At 41.5% G+C, this 20315-nt stretch overlaps 1 long non-coding RNA gene across 3 annotated transcripts; it reads right to left on the bottom strand.

The window, feature by feature from the left end:
• Positions 1-6630: 6630 nt before the first annotated feature.
• Positions 6631-9081, bottom strand: LOC107821315 (uncharacterized). 3 transcript variants are annotated; one of them, XR_001656104.2, is made up of 5 exons: positions 8872-9081; positions 8693-8764; positions 7617-7829; positions 7238-7354; positions 6631-7157 (listed from the first exon to the last, which is right to left on the bottom strand). It is a non-coding gene; the product is annotated as an uncharacterized LOC107821315 (long non-coding RNA). The 3 variants fall into 3 exon arrangements; XR_001656106.2 differs by having other exon boundaries at positions 7617-7815; XR_001656107.2 differs by having other exon boundaries at positions 7617-7794.
• Between the last annotated feature and the right edge of the window lie 11234 nt (positions 9082-20315).

Genomic DNA, 20315 nt, shown 5'->3' with positions numbered 1-20315 from the left:
CTTGTTGACCAGACCAGCTGGGTCGCCTACTCTTACTTGGGACCAGTTCTCTCAGCTCTTCATAGAGAAATTTCTGCCTATCACATTGAGAGAGGAGCGTCGCCGTCAGTTTGAGCGTCTCCAGCAGGGTAGTATGACTATTACTCAGTATGAGACCCGTTTTGTGGATTTGGCCCGTCATGCTATTCTCCTGCTTCCCACCGAGAGATAGAGAGGGTGAGGAGGTTTATTGATGGACTTGATCAGCCTATTAGATTGGGAGTGAGATTTCTTTTCAGGCGGCTGCTAATGACGCCGGACGAGTCGAAATGGTTCTTATTCAGGGAGGTCAGGGGTCTGACAAGAGACCTCGTCATTCCAGTTAGTTCAGCGGTGCCTCATCTAGAGGCAGGAGTACTTTTGGTAGAGGCCATCCTCCCAGGCCATTTCATTCAGCGCTCCAGGCATCCCACGGTGCCTCAGGTGGTCGTGGCCCTCAGATGCATTATTTCGACCAGCTAGCCTACAGTGCACCACCAGCTCCTATTAGTGCACCTCCACTCCAGAGTTATCAGGGTGGTTATTCAGGTCGACAGGGTCAGTTTCAGGGTCAGCAGTCACAGCAGCTGAGGTTATGTTATACTTGTGGTGATCCGAGGCACATTGCTAGATTTTGCCCTCGAGCAACGAGCATCTCACAACATCAGAGTTCTCGTGCCATGGTTCCGGCACCAGTTGCTGCACCACCTGCTCAGCCAGCCAGAGGCAAGGGTCAGGCAGCCAGAGGTAGAGGCCAGATTGTTAGAGGTGGAGGTCAGGCCGTTAGAGGTGGAGACTAGCCAGTTAGAGGCCGTCCCAGGGACCTAGTTCAGGGTGGTGAGGCCCAGCACTGGTGTTATGATTTCTCAGCCAGGACTGAGGCCGAGTCATCTGACGCTGTTATCACAGGTACTGTTTCAATTTGCAGTAGAGATGCTTCAGTTCTATTTGATCCGGGATTTACTTACTCCTATGTGTCAGCCTATTTTGCTTCCTATTTGGTTGTGCCCTGTGATTCTTTGAGTGCTCCTGTGTATGTGTCCACACCAGTGGAAGATGCTATTGTTGTAGATCGTGTTTATTGTTCGTGTGTGGTCACCATTGGGAGTCTTGAGACTCGTGTAGATCTTATACTTCTCGACATGGTTGATTTTGATATCATACTTGGTATGGATTGGCTGTCACCTTATTATGCTATATTAGATTATCACGCTAAGACGGTGACCTTAGCCTTGTAGGGGTTGCCTCGATTAGAGTGGAGAGGGAATCTTGGCCATTCTGCCAGCAGGGTTATCTCTTATGTGAAGGCTCGTCATATGGTCGAGAAGAGGTGTCTAGCTTATTTGGCTTATGTCCGCGATTCTAGTGCGGAGGTTCTTTCCATAGATTCGGTGCCGGTTGTTCGTGAATTTCTAGAGGTGTTTCCTGCAGACCTGCCGGGGATGCCACCCAACAGGGATATTGATTTCTGCAATGATTTGGCTCCGGGCACTCAGCCTATTTCCATTTCGCCATACCGCATGGCCCCGCCAGAGTTGAAAGAATTGAAGGAGCAGTTACAAGATTTGCTTGATAAGGGCTTCATTAGACCTAGTGTCTCGCCCTGGGGTGTACCTGTGTTGTTTGTGAAGAAGAAAGATGGATCGATGAGGATGTGTATAGATTATCGGCAATTGAACAAAGTCACCATTAAGAACAAGTATCCATTACCGAGGATTGATGATTAATTTGATCAGCTTCAGGGTGCCAAGGTGTTTTCAAAGATTGATTTGAGATCTGGCTACCATCAGTTGAGGATTAGGGCATCCGATGTTCCTAAGACAGCTTTTCGGACTCGGTATGGGCATTATGAGTTCCTAGTGATGTCATTTGGGCTGACAAATGCCCCAGCAGCATTCATGGATTTGATGAATCGGGTGTTAAAACCCTACCTGTATTCCTTTATGGTTGTATTTATTGATGATATATTGATCTACTCCCACAGTCGAGAGAAGCAAGAGCAGCACATTCGGATCATTCTTCAGACTCTAAAAGACAACCGGTTATATGCTAAGTTCTCAAAATGCGAGTTTTGGTTGAGTTCAGTTGCTTTTTTAGGTCACGTTGTCTCAGCAAAGAGTGTTCAGGTGGATCATAAGAAGATTGAAGCAGTTCAGAACTGGCCTAGACCCACATCAGCTACAGAGATCCGTAGTTTCCTAGGTTTGGCGGGCTATTATCGTCGATTTGTGGAGGGGTTTTCATCCATAGCAGCCCCGTTGACCAGATTGACCCAGAAGGGTGCCCCGTTTAGGTGGTCAGACGAGTGTGAAGCGAGCTTTTAGAAGCACAAGACTGCTTTGACTACGGCACCGGTATTGGTGTTACCTACAGGTTCAGGATCTTATACAATATACTGTGACGCATCTCGTATTGGTCTGGGAGCGGTATTGATGCAGGGTGGCAAGGTTATTGCATATGCTTCACGGCAACTGAAGGTTCACGAGAAGAATTACCCTGTTCATGATCTAGAACTGGCAGCCATTGTTCACGTGCTGAAGATTTAGAGGCACTATCTTTACGGCGTGCCATGTGAGGTATTCACTGATCATCGGTGCTTGTAGTATTTGTTCAAGCAAAAGGAACTCAATTTGTGGCAGAGAAGATGGTTGGAGCTATTGAAAGACTATGATATCACCATATTGTATCATCCCGGGAAGGCCAATGTGGTGGCCGATGCTTTGAGTAGAAAATCAGCTAGTATCGGTAGCCTTGTATATATTCCAGTGGGTGAGAGACCGCTTGCATTGGATGTTCAAGACTTGGCTAACCAGTTCGTGAGGTTAGATGTTTATGAGCCCAGCCGTGTTCTAGCTTGTACAGTTGCTTGGTCTTCTTTGTTTGAGTGCATCAGAGATCGGCAGGATGACAATCCTCGTTTACTTATCCTTGGAGACATAGTGCGGCACGAGGGTGCCAAGCAGGTTACTGTTGGAGATGACGGAGTTTTGAGGATGCATGGTCGTATTTGTGTGCCTAATGTGGATGGACTTCGTGAGTTGATCCTTGAGGAGTCCCACAGTTTTCGGTATTCCATTCATCCGGGCTCCGCCAAGATGTATCAGGACTTGAGGCAACATTATTGGTGGAGGCGAATGAAGAAGGACATAGTTGCCTATGTAGCTCGGTGCCTAAATTACCAGCAGGTAAAGTATGAGCATCAGAGACCTGGTGGTTTACTTCAGAGGTTAGATATTCCTCAGTGGAAGTGGGAGCGTATCACTATGGATTTTGTTGTTAGACTCCCACAGACTCAGAGAAAGTTCGATGCAGTTTGGGTTATTGTGGACAGGCTGACTAAGTCAGCGCATTTCATTCCTGTGGCAGTTACCTATTCCTCGGAGCGGTTGGCAGAGATTTATATTCGGGAGATAGTCCGTCTTCACGGTGTGCCCGTGTCTATCATTTCTGATCGAGGTACGCAGTTTACCTCACACTTTTGGAGGGCAGTACAATGTGAGTTGGGTACGCGGGTTGAGTTGAGCACAAAATTTCATCCTCATACGGTCGGGCAATCCAAGCGTACTATTCAGATCTTGGAGGATATGCTACGCGCTTATGTTATAGACTTCAGAGGATCGTGGGATCAGTTCTTGCTCCTTGCAGAGTTCGCCTGCAACAACAACTACCAGTTGAGCATTCAGATGGCTCCCTATGAGGCATTATATGGTATGAGGTGTCGGTCGCCAGTTGGGTGGTTCGAGCCGGGAGAGGCTCGGTTGTTGGGCACAGACTTAGTACAGGATGCCTTGGATAAGGTCAAGATTATTTAGGATCGACTTCGCACAGCTCAGTCCAGGCAGAAGAGTTATGCCAACCGTAGAGTTCGTGATGTTGCATTCATGGTTGGAGAGAGAGTGTTACTTCGGGTATCACCCATGAAGGGTGTAATGAGGTTCGGAAAGAAGGGCAAGTTGAACCCTAGGTATATCGGACCTTTTGAGATTCTGGAGAGAGTGGGAGAGGTGGCTTACAGGCTTGCGTTGCCACCTAATTTAGCAGTTGTTCATCAGGTATTCCATGTGCCCATGCTTCAAAAGTATCACGGTGATCCGTCCCATGTATTAGATTTCAACTCTGTCCAATTGGACAAGGATTTGACTTACGAGGAGGAGCCGGTGGCAATTCTAGCCCGGCAAGTTCGCCAGTTGAGATCAAAGAGTTACCCTTCAGTTCGAGTGCAGTGGAGCGGTCAGCCTATTGAGGCAGCTACTTGGGAGTCCGAGTATGATATGTGAAGTAGATATCCCCACCTTTTCAATAGCTCAGGTACTTTTCTATGTCCGTTCGAGGACGAACGATTATTTTACAGGTGGAGAATGTGATGACCCAAAAGGTCATGTTAGGTTTTAGAACTCGAATCTATGTTCTTAAGCCGTAAAAATCTCATTTTTCCCCTTTTCGATTTGCGTGCGCAGTCCGGGCAGGTTCCCGAAAAGCTTTTATGTTGAAAACTGATGAAAATAAGAATTTTTACCTTAAAAGTTAATTTTAGTTGACTTCGATCAATATTTTTGGTAAACGGGCCTGGATCCGTGCTTTGACGATCTCGATAGGTCCGTATCGAATTATGGGACCTGGGCGTATGCCCGGAATTGAATTCGGAGGTCCCTAGCTTGAGTTATGAATTTTTGATAAAAATTAAAAGTCTAAAAATTAATTATTTTTAAGAATTGATTGATATTTGGCATTGTTAGTATCGGGTCCGTATTTTGGTTCCGGAGCTCCGTACATGTTCATCATGATATTTAAGACTTGTCTGTGAAATTTGGTGAGAAACGAAGTTGATTTGACGTGATTCGGACGTCCAGTTGCGAAAATAGAAATTTTAAAGTGTTCTTGAGAATTTCATTTGATTTGGTACTAAATTCGTAGTTCTAGGTGTTATTTTGGCGATTTGATCACGCGAGCAAGTTCGTATTATATTTTTAGACTTACGTGCATGTTTGGTTTGGAGCCCCGAGGGATCGGGTGAGTTTTGGATAGGCTACGGAGTGATTTGGACTTAGAAAAATAGCTGGTGTTCTTCAGCTGTGTTACAGGCCTCAGACCTCGCAAATGCGAGGTCAGGGTTGGCATTTGCGATCACTGTTGAGGTCGCATTTGCGAACTTCTCATCGCAAATGCGAAGAGAAGCTGAGCCAGCCTGTGTTCGCAATTGCGAATTTTTCTTAGTATTTGCGAAGGGTAGTAGGATTGGGAAGGCTTCGCAATTGCGATAGCCCCTTTGCAATTGCGAGCTTCGCATTTGCGAAGCTCAGGTCGTAAATGCGACGTCTGAAGCTGAACAAAATGAGTTTTTGGACGGGAATTTTCATTCATTTCCCAAATTTTCAAGAACTAAAACACAAGAGGCGATTTTTCAAAGACCATCTCTTCCCCAAATCATAGGGTAAGTAATTCTAAACTGGTTTCTTTCAATCTTTCACTATATTTTACAAGATTTCAACTTAAAATATAGGATTTGCATGGTGGAATTAGGGATTTTTGGGTAGAACTTAGGAATTTCGAAATTTAGGGATTTAGACCTCAAATTGAGGTCGGATTCCAAAATCAATTGTATATCCGGGCTCCGGGGAGAATGGGTAAACGGATTTTGGTCCGAACCTCGGGTTTGGATCAAGCGGGCTCGGGGTCGGTTTTTGACTTTTGTTGGAAAAACTTAAGAATATTGATTTCTTGTGAAACTTCTCTCTCTATCCGTTGTTATTGATTCTGTGAATTGTGAGGAAGAGTGTAAAGCAAGAAGGGTGATGTCGTGCATAATTTAATTATATTGTGAGGAAGAGTGTAAAGCACGAAGGGTGATGCCGTACATAATTTAATTATATTGTGAGGAAGAGTGTAAGGCACGAAGGGTGATGCCGTGCATAATTTAATTTTATTGTGAGGAAGAGTGTAAAGCACGAAGGGTGATGCCGTGTATAATTTAATTATATTGTGAGGAAGAGTATAAAGCACGAAGGGTGATGCCGTGCAGTTTTTCTTGCTGTTTAATTTGTTCAATTCATTTAAGGATTTTCTGTTTAATTCTGTCTTTTCATTATTCTCAGTCTTTATGTTGTATTCCCCCACGATATGTTCCCTTCCCATTATTTCTGCGTTATTGCTTTATTCACTGTCGTTGCCACTAGCATGATTATACTGTTCAGGTTATATGTGGTTGTCTTGTCCTAGCCTCATCACTACTTCGCTGAGGTTAGGCTCGACACTTATCAGTACATAGGGTCGGTTGTACTGATGCTGCACTCTGCACTTTCTGTGCAGATTTTGATACCGGCTTAGGTTGATCGATATTTGCTATTGGTCCGCTGTCCGAAGACTCAAGGTAGATCTGTCGGCATTCACAGACCTTGAAGTCCCCGTCTATCTTTTATGTCCTATTGTTTTCTTTTATTCAGACAGTTGTATTTCTTTCAGGCTATTACTTGTAGTAAATTCTAGAATGCCCGTGAATTGTGACTCCAGATCCGGGTGGTAGTAGTTAATACAGATTTATGATATTCCGCACTTATTATATTTTACCTTAGTTAATTATTGTTAATTATTGAATGAAATTAAGGAATTGGTTAATGATTCTCTAACGTTGGCTTCTCTAGTAAGTAAAATGTTAGGCGCCATCACGGTCCCGTCGGTGAGAAATTTTGGGTCGTGACAAAGAGTATAAAAACATTAAGAGTAAATTACATGTTGCATTCTGATCATGAAAGCACCCAGTTGTTCTTGGATCTTCTTGGCTACTTCTAGACTGATGTTGTTGTCTACTTCCGATTCACATGTTCAAGCTTCTCTTCCAACTTTCTTTGTAACTCTTGCTCCATGTTCCTTTTCAACTCGGCAGTCATTTGTACGCGTTCTTCTTGGAACTTTCGATCCATATAAGCTTGCATCTCTTGACGCTCAATTTCTATTGCAGAAGACATACTAGCCTCTATGTTTGTCGCTTGCGTGTGACTCTTTTTTGGAGGCTTCCTTCCATACCCATTACCGTGAACATAACATGTCCTTTCACCAAGAACAGAGGATAAAATCTCATCTCTAGTCATGGGATGCTCTATCTCTTCAGATTGTTGCTGAGCCACAAGTTCCTAGAGCTGGCACTGCAATTACGCATAGATATTTACACCAAAACTAATAAAAAGGAGTAAAAGATAGTAAGATATTGATTTAAGAATATTACATGAATTTGTTGGGATTGTGGATCCACCCACACTGTTTCTCCTCTATCATTTTTACGTGTATGTTGGATCTCCCAAACTCTATCTAGTGGTTCCTTATCTCCAGTGGAAGGATTTTTCTAAAATATATTTCAATAGGAAAATAATATAGAATCAAATAAATGAATATATAAATAACAAAGATGTTTAAATAATAACATGAAAATAAATATATTTCACCATCGATTCCTCTACTTCTGTAAAAGACCTTATACCATACGCATGCTTAGTAATTTATTTTTCCCTATTCTTTCTATTTCTCTCGCTTACAATCTGCATTAAGTCAATGGTTAAGAAACCATTATCCAAAGGGCAGTGAACCAAACATTATTATTAAGTTACCTTAAATTCCGGACATCCAAAATACTCTACTAAGTATTTCCAGTCCTCTAGTTCAACATCTTCAGGTCGACGAGACAATATGTTTCCTTCAGCAACATGGCGAGAGTAGCGAATGCTCAGTCGAGCTTTCCATGCTTTGAAAAGTCATTGCATAGTGTCTATAACTCATCTTACTTCCCTAAAGTAAGAAAAAATTTCTCTTTACAGAGAGTTCTACATGGGTTAAAGTCAGCACTTACATAGCAAAATATAATCTCAAAAACATGATTTACAAAGAGTGCTGCAATTAACTTTAAACCAATAGTTGCATTTGTCAACAAACAAAATTATATAACACAACCAAGAGTTCTTTTCCAGTATATCTCTAAAGATAAATGAATGATAAAGTCATGAAATATTTTACATAAGGAATGACAAGGCTGGAACCTAGATACATTTATGAACTAATGAGACTAAGAAACAGTTCATTTCAAGATTATGAAAATTTCAGCCAATCAAATAGTTAAGAAAATATAACTTTCAAATGCAAAATTACGTTGTCAAAGGGGATATCATCAAAATACCTTGACTGCGATAAATAGACGAACTAGAACTTAATTGACTCCATTTATCTATTTTAGTTTGTCTAAGTTGTTTTCAATTTAACACTATAAATTGATAAATTATATTATTTATTAAATAATTAGCAGAAAATAATAAGAACTAGCACTCATTAGAGACATGAAAAAGCTCAAAAAATGGAGCGCTATATGAAAACAGATGTATATCACAAAGACGATGAACAAGCAGAGAAGGAATTATGAACAAAATAAAGGAAGTAACATCTTAAAAATGAATCAAATAAATCCTAATGTTTTTCACTTCTAATATCTTTCCCAATGTATAGCTCAAAAGAATCTTCAGTGACCTCACTACATAAAATATTATTGGGAAAAAATTTATGAAATATATGGAATTCTGTCAAAAAATATCAGGAAAAATAACAGACCCATACCACACAACATCTCATTTCAGCATTATACCAAACATGCAATCACCAAAAATTTAAGAATTTCAAAACAAAAAAATCAACTTACCCAACAAAAGAGATTGTCAACACCGAGAAGGACTTTACACGATGATATTATTGGAAAACATACTTTCTACTCCTGTAGATTTCAAATAGGTTAGAGAAATTAGAGGTAAAATTGTTGAAATTCTCACTCTCCCTAACTGCATTTAACACCCAAAAGGGTTTGGGGTTTGCACACATTACCTGATTCAAAAATACAATCTGAGATTACAACTTGTGTTAGGGCTTTTGGGTTTCATACATAAGGCTCACATATTGTGATTAAACAAAAGTGAAAGATTTAATTTGAAAAATTTGAAGAAGAAATAGAGCTTTTGCAAGAGAATCGAGAAGAGGGAAGAAGAAAGGCTTCGGTCTTTTCTTTTGTTCAGAGCTTAACTTTAGGACTTAGTATTTTTTTATTTTGTCTACTTGGGTCTTTTATTTAGTTTTTTATTTTTAAAGTCTAATAATTACACTATTAGAGGCGACCCACTCGCCTCAAAACACCTTCAGAGGCGACTATCTATCAGTCGCTACTAAATATTTGGAGTCAAATTTTTGTTCATAGCAGGAACTAAGAATTCAAGATTTAGTGGCACATATTAGAGGCTACCTGCGAAAGTCGTCAGTAAAAGTTTTCATTTTGTAGCGACTTATCAAGTCGCCACAATGAATATACCATTTGTAATAATAAATAAAGTCGCCACTAAATATCGCCACTAAAAGATAGATTTCTTGTAGTGACAGTATCCCTCAATCACCGAAGTATAATTACTGTAGTGCAAAGCAAAGTATTGGGGTATATTTTAAATATCCCAAAACTCGTTTCATCACTATCTAATAAGATTCACTTGGATTACTCGCGTATAGACTCAATTTACTTATAGCACAAGCTATATCTGGACGAGTACAATTCATGATATATATTAAGCATCCCAACACACGAGCATAATCCAATTGTGATATGCTTTGGCCTTTGTTCTTTGGAGTCTTTGCAACTTTAAAATCTAAGTGGTTAAATTTTTCAAATATTGTTTTAATGTTATGAGATTGCGACAATACTAGACGTTAAGGAGTCTTATAGATTTTAGTACCCAAAATTAAATCGTTAACTCCCAAGTCTTTCATATCAAACTTGCTAGTTAGCATACGCTTAGTCGCATTTATGTTGGCACTATCAATACTCATTATCAGCATATCATCTATACATAAGCAAACAATGACTATGTGATTTGGAACATTTTTTATCTATACAAATTTATCACATTCATTTATCTTAAAACCATTTGACAATATTATTTGGTCAAATTTTACATGCCATTATTTGGGTGCTTGTTTTAGTCTGTAAATCGACTTAGCAAGTCTACATACTTTTTTTACTTTACCTAGAATCACAAACCCTTCAGGTTGTTCCATATAAATTTCTTCCTCCAAATCTCCATTTAAGAAGGCTGTTTTAATGTCCATTTGATGAATTTCAAGACCATATACCGCAGTTAATGCTACTAACGTTCGTATGGACGTAATTCTTGTAACTGGAGAGTATGTATCAAAATAATCAATACCTTCTCGTTGTCTATACTCTTTGACCATAAGTCTTACCTTATATTTGTAAATAGTACCATCATCATTCATTTTCCTCTTAAAAATCCATTTAGAACCCAACGGTTTATTGCATGGAGGAAGATCAACCAATTCCCATGTATAGTTGTTCAGTATGGATTCTATTTTACTATTTATTTCCTCTTCCCAAAATAATGATTCGGAAGAAGATATAGCTTCTTTAAATGTTCGAGGTTGCTCTAGTGGTAAGTACCCTCCATTTTCAACCAAGAGGTTGTGAGTTCGAGTCACCCCAAGAGTAAGGTGAGGAGTTCTTGGAGGGAGGGAGTTGAGGGTCTATTGAAAACAGCCTCTCTACCCCAGGGTAGGGGTAAGGTCTGCATACACACTACCCTTCCCAAACCCCATTAGTGGGATTATACTGGGTTGTTGTTGTTGTAAATGTTCGAGGCTCATTTTCCAATAAGAAAGTCACAAAATCTGGTCCAAACGAAGTAGACGTTTTTTGATGTTTACTACATCTTGGATCCTCTTGATTATACGTACTTTCCTTTGTTTCTTCCCGAGGTCGTTTAGATCCTTCACCAATCGACTCACATTTCTTTTTATACGGATATATATTTTTGAAGAATTCAGCATTATCTGATTCTATAACCGTATTATTATGGATGCCAGAATTTTCTGATTTATGACCAGAAATAGCTATGCATTACTATTGGTTGCATATCCTATGAAAATACAATAAACGATTTTCGGTCCTATCTTTACCCTTTTGGGTTTAGGAACTTTCACTTTTGCCAAACACCCCCACACTTTAAAATAATTCAAGATGGGCTTCCTCCCTTTTTATTTTTCATATGGAATGGATTGCGTTTTGCTATGGGGTACTCGATTTAGTATTCGGTTAGCCATCCCATTGGATTGGAGAGTGTAAGGGGCCGTTATTTGATGAATAATTCCATATTCTAAACATATTTCTTCAAAAAGAAATTCATATTCACCACCCTATCACTTTTTATCATTTTGATTTTCTTGTTAAGTTGTGTTTCAACTTCATTTTTATATTGCTTGAATGCGTCTATTGCTTCATCTTTACTATTAAGTAAGTAAACATAGCAATATCGAGTACTATCGTCGATAAAAGTTATGAAATACTTCTTTCCACCGCGAGATGGTATTGACTTCATGTTGCAAATATCTGTGTGAATTAAGTCTAAAGGATTTGAATTCCTTTCAACTAACTTATAAGGATGTTTAACATACTTAGATTCTACAAATATTTGACATTTTCATCTTGTCGCATTCAAACTTTGGCAATACTTCCAAATTAATCATTTTTCACAAGATTTTTTAATTGACATGTCCCAATCGTATATGTCATAAATCATTTGACTCAAGTAAGTAAGAAGAAGCTAAAATTTTATTATTCTCAATGACCATAATAGAGCGCCACGTGGAACCGGAGACAGATGAAAAGCAAGAAAAATGGAAATCATGTCAGGGGGCACCAATCTCGGTTGTCCCCGAAGGGAATGCTGCTCATAAATACAAATAAAGGCCTGCCACCCGAGAACAATCAATGGAGAATATTTTATAGCATTAAGTATGTAGTCCGTTACAGAGAATATGTCATTAATTGCATGTCGTTACATATTCTTCAATGGCCCCCATACTTGTCATTTAAGAGGGGCTTGATCCTATGACCTTGTTCCCTAGGTGAAACTATAAATAGTGAGCTCACCAACCATTGTAACAAATGCATTTTCTGACAAACTTATGCTCTGTATTGTTTGAAGCTTAATAACACTTAATTTTCTTGCTTATTAATATCGTTATTACTACCTCCGGAAGCTCTGCTCTCGAAATCAAGATCTCTGCTGTCTTATCTCGATTTCAATGCTAAGTCTTATATTCTTGCTTAATTTATTTATCATTTTGGGATCAAATCGATTCGCTTATCTATAAAGCACGTATAGATTCAACTATATCATTTTACGGGTAAACACTTTGGCGCCCACCGTAAGGCTTAGACAATTGTGTAATAGAGTTGATTCTTGCATCTATTACTAACCTGTTTGATTTTTTGTTCTTAGCAAAATCATAAAAATGGCTGATAATGATGTTAACATCGCACACAACGTTGAGGCCCAAGGAAATCAGCATCAGCACGATGACACGATCAGTGATACCCGCAACGAGGGGGATGAAACCACGTCGGTCCATGGCGGACCATATCCATGACATGTTCGAGAGGCGACTCTTGATGATACTGAAGACGAGCACGCCGCTGAAACAGTAAGGATCTCGAGGGAGAAATAAAAGACTATTATGGGCCACCCCTCTCGCAAGAATTAGGTCATGACAGAGTTGAGGCAAGCATTGTCAGGCGCTTCAAACAATGCGAATGGACGGGGTCCAGTTCCTCCCGGTGCTCCCGCAAACCAAACAACGGTGAGGGTCGAAAACAACACCCTAAGGGGCGAAGTTGGCTTCGATAGGGCCGAGGAGGACGGTAACAAATCTGGTTACAACAATGAGAATGATCCCTTTAAAACTGAACTCATGTGGTTTATGAGGGAAATAAACGGCCGAATATATCAATTTCTGGGGGCGCCACTAGTATTGAAAGGACCAGACTCAAAGAAATACACCCAATTGTCATTCAAACCAAGCGCGACACCAGAATTGATCATGAACCGGTTCAAGATGCCAGACGTACCAAAATATGAGCAACTTCAGATCCTCAAGAGCACATCACCACCTATACAACGATGGTGAAGGGGAACGACTTAGCTCTGAACGAGATTGAGTCAGCCTTATTGAAGAAATTCGGGGAGACCCTCATTAAAGGGGCCCTGGCATGGTATTCTCTTTTACCCGAGCACTCAATAGATTCCTTCGAGATGCTCGCGGATTCTTTTATCAAGGCCCATGCCCGGGCCAGGAAGGTACATGCCCGAAAGGCCTACATATTCAGGATTGCACAAAGAGAGTCCGAATTGGTGCAGGAGTTCGCGACCATATTCTAGAAAGAAAGGATGTTGCTGCCGGCTGTACAGGACGAATGGGCAGCTAAAGCATTTACTAAAGGGCTGTATCCGAGAAGTTCCGACACTTCCCAAAAATTGAAAGAATGTCTGCTCGAGGTCCAGGCCACAACATGGGTAAATGTTCACAACCGGTACGAGTCAAAGATAAGCATTGAGGATGACAAGGTCGGTTTCCCGGCATCAATCAAGGGTCAGGACCGGGAGAAGAATAAAGATAAATTAAACCCGGACCGGTACGAGTCGAATACAACTTCAACGTTAGCATGGTGGAATTAATGTTAGCTATGAGGAACATTAAGGAAGCGCCGTTCCCGAAGCCAATGAGATCTGATCCCAGTCAGAGGGATCCTAATTTATTGTGCAAGTACCATAAGACCAACGGCCACAGACTGGGAACTGCCGGCATCTGTGCGAGAAGGTGGTGACATTGCTGAAAAATGGCCATCTTAGAGATATCTTAAGTGGCCAGACCAAGAAAAACTACGGTCGCAACCGGGATAACGCGGAACCCTCGAAAGCGGGGGCAGATCCCCCTTGTGTGACGATCAACATAATTTTCGAGGGGAACGAGATTAATATGGTAACTTTCTCGACAGCTAAAAAGACGAAGGTATCGGTGACCCATAGAAAGAGACTCCAGGAAGTCACTGAGGATGAAATCACCTTCACGGAGGAGGACGCAGATGGACTCTTACTTCCACACAATGATGCCTTGGTAATCTCTCTTAATATTTTAGATTCAAGATTAAATGTGTTTTGGTGGACCCAGAGAGTTCATCCAACATTATCTAGTGGAGAGTGCTAGAACATGCCAAACTAACCGGAAGCACAATTCCGACCACAAAACTTCTCGCCGGGTTCAATTTAGCAAGTGTAACAACCCGAGGCGAAATCCTGCTGCCCACAAATGCCGAAGGGGTATTGAAGATGACCCCTTTTGAAGTAGTAGATGGTGATATGGGTTACAATATCATTCTTGGGAGACCATGGCTGCACGAGATAAAGGATGTGCCATCAACTCCTGAAATTCCAAACGCCGGTGGGAATTAAACAGATAAGAGGTGACCAACCGGCAGCAAGGGAGATGAACACGATCTCAATTTCTAGTATCAAAGGGAAGGAGCATGCGGCATGGCAATTATAGGAACCGGCAACTTCTCTCGACAAAAACAAAGTCAATATGGGGGATGAGTCGTTGGAATCCTATCAGGTACCAAGATATTTTTAGGTACCGGAAGAGACAGACGCAACCAAATCCATGGAGGAAGAACTCGAGAAAGTCGCATTATTTGAAAACTTCTTGGAGAGGAAATTACACTTGGGGACAAGATTAACCCCCGAGCTCAGGTCAGGATTTATTGAATTTCTTAAATTTAACGTTGACTGTTTTGCGTGGTCGCATGCGGATATGACAGGAATCCCGCCAGAAGTGGTCGTGCATAAATTAAGCCTGAATCCTAACATCCCTCCAGTGAGGCAAAAAAATGCCCTATTGCCGAGGTCAGAAACAAATTCATCAAAGAAGAGGTAACTTGTTTACTTGATATTGGTTCAATCCGAGAGGTAAAGTATCCTGACTGGCTTGCTAACGTAGTGGTAGTTCCAAAGAAGAATAATAAATTTTGCATGTGCATAGACTATAATAATCTGAATAAGGCGTGCCCAAAAGGCTCGTTCCCATTGCCAAACATTGATCAAATGATTGATGTGACGACTAGGTACGAGTTGATGAGTTTCCTTGATGCTTACTTCGGGTACAATCAAATTAAGATTAACTCAGAGGATCAGGAAAAATCTTTGTTTATAACAAACTTTGGCACATGTTGCTATAATATGATGACTTTCGGGCTTAAGAACGCCGGAGCCACTTATAAGATACTTGTAAACAAAATGTTTGAGAAACAAATAGGAAAAGACATGGAAGATTACATAGATAATATGATGGTTAAGACTTTGAACACAAGAGATCATCTTAAAGACCTGCAGGAAACCTTTGACATCCTAAGAAAGCAGAACATGAAGATTAACCCCCAAAATGGCACATTAGAGTCAGTTCCGGCAAGTTCTTGGGGTTCCTTGTGTCACAAAAGGGGATCGAAGTCAATCCCGATAAAATTAAATCCATCGAGGACATCCGTGACCAGCTGTCAAATATTAAAGAGGTTCAAAGGTTGGCAGGAAGACTGACCGCTTTAAGCAGATTCATTTCTCGGTCTTCGAAAAAATGTCATCACTTCTTTTCACTTCTCAAAAAGAAGAATAACTTTGAATGGACTGTAGAATTCCAGCAGGCTCTAAAGGATTTGAAAAGGAATTTATCAAGCCCTCCATTATTATCAAAACTGAAGGAAGGCAAACAATTACTGATTTATTTAGAGGTCTCAGAGGTAGTGGTAAGTGCCGTTTTAGTCCGTGAGGACGAAGGTACGCAATTAAAATTTTAATGGGACCGGAAACTCGCTACCCACATCTCGAAAAATTGGCCTTAGCTCTCGTAGTCGCCGCTCAAAAACTTAGTCCTTATTTCCAATGTCATCCGATAGCCGTGGTGACAACCTTTTCCCTGCGGAATATCCTTCGTAAACCTGAACTTTCAGGTTGACCGGCCAAGTGGGCAGTCGAAATGAGTGAATTTGACATAGAGTATAAACTTAGAACTGCGATTAAGTTACAAATTTAGGCCGACTTTGTGGCCGATTTTAGTCCGGGACTGTTAAAATTGGCTACCAAAGAAGCAGTGATGGTGTTGGAATCGATGACAGGAGTGTGGACCTTGTTCACAGACGGAGTCTCCAATGTGAAAGGGTTAGGGCTCGGCGTATTTGTAATCACGCCTTTGGGAGAAACCCTAAGGTAGGCCATAATAACGGTTCCTTTGACTAACAATAAAGCCGAGTATGAAGCTTTGATTGCAAGAGTTGAGCTGGCCCGGGGAATGAACTCCGAGGTCATAGAAATTAAATATGGTTCCCAATTGGTAGTAAATCAGGTCTACGGGATCTTTCAAGCCAAAGAGGAATGCATGCAATAATATATAGTGATAGTCCATGCTCTGCTCGTACGGTTCAGGGAATGGTCGATTACACACATCACGAGGGAAGAAAACGCGGAAGAAGATGCACTAGCTAATCTGGGATTGTCCATAGAAATGAAAGGAACAGACTCTGATTCGGTCGTGCAGCTTATCCATTCAGTATTGGACGTACGCTGCTATTATGAAGTAAACGTGGCCAATTTGGTCTAGGACTGGAGAAATGAGATCATTGACTATCTCGAGCATGGAATGCTATCTGAAGATCCCAAGGTATCTCGGGCGTCGCGCACTAAACCAGCTCGATACAGCTTCAAGGGAGGTCAATTATATAGAAGATCTTTTCAACACCCATTGGCCTGATGTTTGGGAGCCTCCAAAGTTAACTATGTCATAAGGGAAGTCCACTAAGAGATCTGCGAAAATCACTCCGGTGTGGATTCCTTGGTAGTAAAGCTAATTAGGACAGGATACTACTGGCCCCGGATGGAACAAGATGCTAAGGCTTATGTTCGGAAATGCGGTAAGTGTCAATGCCACTCACTAATGGTACATCAACCGACAGAGTTTCTGCATTCGGTTTTGTCGCCCTGACCATTCATGAAATAGGGGATGGATATAGTCGGTCCACTACTGCCAACTTCCGGTAAGGTAAGATTGCTTTTAATTTTGACTAACTACTTTTCTAAGTGGGTTGAATCATGTCCTTACTAGAAAATTGGCGAGCGCGAAGTGATAGATTTCCTGTGGGAGAATATAATTTGCAGATTCAGGATACCAAAAGAGAGAGCCTATGACAACGGGCCACAATTTATAGGCGCTAAGGTCACAAAATTCCATGAAGACCTGAAAATCAAAAGAATCACTTCTTCACCTTATCACCCGAGTGAAAACGGTCAAGAAGAATCAACAAACAATGTGATTATCCAAAATCTCAAAAAGAGATTGGAAGCGGCCAAAGGAAAATGGCCCAAGAGCTACTGGGAGTATTGTGGGCGTAACGAACAACGACCAAATCAAGCACGTAGGAGATTCCTTTCTCTCTTGTATACAGAGCAGAAGCCTTGATCCCGGTGGAAGTAGGAGAACCTACCATGAGATACTTCTTGGCGGATGAAGAAATAAATAACGAGGCACTATTGGTCAAATTGGAGCAGCTCGACGAATGCAGGGACTTGGCGCATATATGGATGGCAGCCCAAAACACAGAGAATGGAAAGATATTACAATCGAAGAGCCAACCTCTGTTATTTCAAAGTAGGATACTTGGTTTTAAGAAAAGTAACTCAGAACACCTGGAAGCTCAACGCAAGAAAACTAGGTCCGATGTGGGAAGACCCCTATCGGGTTTCAGCTGTCACAGGTAAAGGGCCATATGAATTAGAAAGTCAAGACGGTGTAAAGTTGTCGAGCAACTAGAATGTGGCACACCTCAAAAGATACTATTGCTGACGAGCACTGCCAATACTAAAAGTTTGTGCTGCACTCTTTTTCCCTATGTGTAGTTTTTGTCCCAATTGGGTTTTTCTGGCAAGGTTTTTAGTGAGGCAGCAATGAAAAGCATACTACAAAGAAAAGATCATCAGCAGAAGTAAGACCTTTAAACAACAAGGCATGGAAGCGGAGAACTGCTACGGGACTGTTAGATAATCTTTTGCTCGGTAGCAAAGTTCCTATCGGGAAGTAAAGTTTGCTATCGGGCCAAAGATTATCCAACCATTCACTAGTGCAAGACTTCCAGTGTTCAAATTCACCTTCTTCATATTCGAACACTGGGGGGGATGATATGAGAATATGGCAACATGACATCCACATCGACCGAGACTATGAAATATATGAATAAAGTTGTATCATCGGGACCGGGGACTGCGCGACCAGACCCGTAGAAACAAGTTGTACAAATAAGCCACAAGTAATGGAAATTTATTTTTAGCACAACTAATGCTTATGTACTTTTGAAATGGAAGGAATAAAGTAAAGTTCTTTTATTTTTATCTTGTTTCTTGTCCGAATGATGAATTAATTTTATCATTTGAAAGTTAAACAAGTACTTCGAATGCTAGTGTTGTAATGAACATGAGACATCCTCTTTAGGAGCACCATAAACATAAGAGGGCCTTCTCTTATGAAACCCTCGATTTCGGAAGAACTTATGCCCGGTATCCAAATGCTATTGGGGAAAAGCACATCTGAAGCCTTGCATAACTCGACGCAAAAAAGAAATATTTGTGCAATGCTTAAACGAAAAAGCACTTTTATATACAACAAACATGCCAAGCAGCACATATACAAAAGTATGGGGGAAAAAGCAAAGAAAGCAAAAGATAAACTATTGCATCCCTAGAATCCGGGGAAGAGAAGCATCTGCGCTTCAGGACAAGTAGGTGGATCTGCCGCCGGCTCAAGAACTTGGCCTTCACCATCTTCCCTTTCAAGTTCTTCTTCAGCTGAGAACTCAGAACCGGAACCAGAAAAGTCAGTTGCATTGCGTTAGACTGGGAGACCCCTTCGGGCAGTTGACTCCAGCTCACGGGCCTTGACAATTTCGGCATCACAGTCAATAACGCCCGCTTTAGCCTCTTCCAAGGTTTTTCTCCTCATGTTATACATAGAATATGTTTTTTCAATAATGAGGGAAGCCGCTCGGTGCTGAAGTTCTTTCTTAAGCCGGTCAACCTCGGTCGAAAGGTTATTCCGCTTAGATCTAATGGCCTGGAGGCTGACATCAAGGTCACAGATAGTGGAGTTAAAAACTTTGTGGAGTTAAAAACTTTATTATGCTTTATGACCCTCTTATGCCTCTTTTCCAACCAGGCATACTTCTCCTCAATAGCAGCACCTTCTTCAGTTTTGGAGTTCAAGGCTGCCTCAAAATTATTCAGTCTTTCAGTAGAGGCAGCCTCGCGATCGGCAGCAGCAAGAACAATATTTTGGACCATAAACCACTTTGCCTTAGCTTCTTCAAATTACCCTTAACGGGATGGCTGATGGCGTTGTAGGTTGAGAAGCCGTTGCGACAAAATTAGTGCTAGTTATTGGTTGCTCATCAACCTAAGACGGAAGAGACCCGGTACCCAGCCTCACGGTACTGGGAACATTGACTGGGACTTGGAAGCGAGAGTCAACATCTTCTACTATATTACATTCTCCCCATAGCGCCTGGACGTCGTCTTCGGTAGGTGTAACTAGCTCAATAGATCGAGCATTCTGTTGAGCTGATGAAGGTCGTCATCTTCTATGAATAGAATGCCCCTCATCACTGGCTCCTCCAACATCGTCGATCACCATAGTGTCTACAGCTAACTCGGGCGCAACACTCTTCGTCTTTTTATTTTTGTCATCAGCCATGGAGGAATGCCGCCTTTTTTGTTGTTTGTTCTCCGACCGGGGACTTCAAAAGGAAGCACTTACACCGGAAGCAGGACCAATGACACCCGTTCGGGTGAATGCCTCCTGTAGAAACCTCGCCGCATCAGCAGGATCAGCCAAAATATCCTCATCGGGGACGGTAACAGAGCCCCGTGGAAGACCTGAATTCAACAAGAAAGTAACGTTAGCCAGGTTTCCTATTCGTAAGGTAAAAACAAGATAAGTTCATTTCTGCGGCCCACTATGCGGCCGCAGAATCACTCTGCGGGCCGAAGAATGGCCGCAGAGTGAAGCAGAAAATTGGGCAAGTTTAGATGGTATTGTGCGGTCAATTATGCGGTCGGAAAATCATTTTGCGGGCCGTACATCGACCGCAGAACCAGCATGAGGAATACCGGGAGGAGATTTTGCGGTACGCTTTGCGATCGCAGAATCGATATACGGACCGCTGAACGGCCGCATACCCAGGCAGGGCTGCCTAGTTTCGGAAGGACATTTCGCAGCCCCTTTTGCGGACCACTGAAGCATTATGTGATTGCATATGCGATCACAGATTGGGTTCTGGAGCCTCATTTTCATGGTTTTATAAACCCGACCCTATTCTTATAAAACAATATTGGGGGTCATTTTAG

This window comes from Nicotiana tabacum, chromosome 12, assembly GCF_000715075.1.
Source record: "Nicotiana tabacum cultivar K326 chromosome 12, ASM71507v2, whole genome shotgun sequence".
Taxonomy (NCBI): Eukaryota; Viridiplantae; Streptophyta; class Magnoliopsida; order Solanales; family Solanaceae; genus Nicotiana; species Nicotiana tabacum.
Note: the sequence above shows the minus strand (reverse complement) of the source record. Positions and strands in the feature narration are given on the sequence as shown.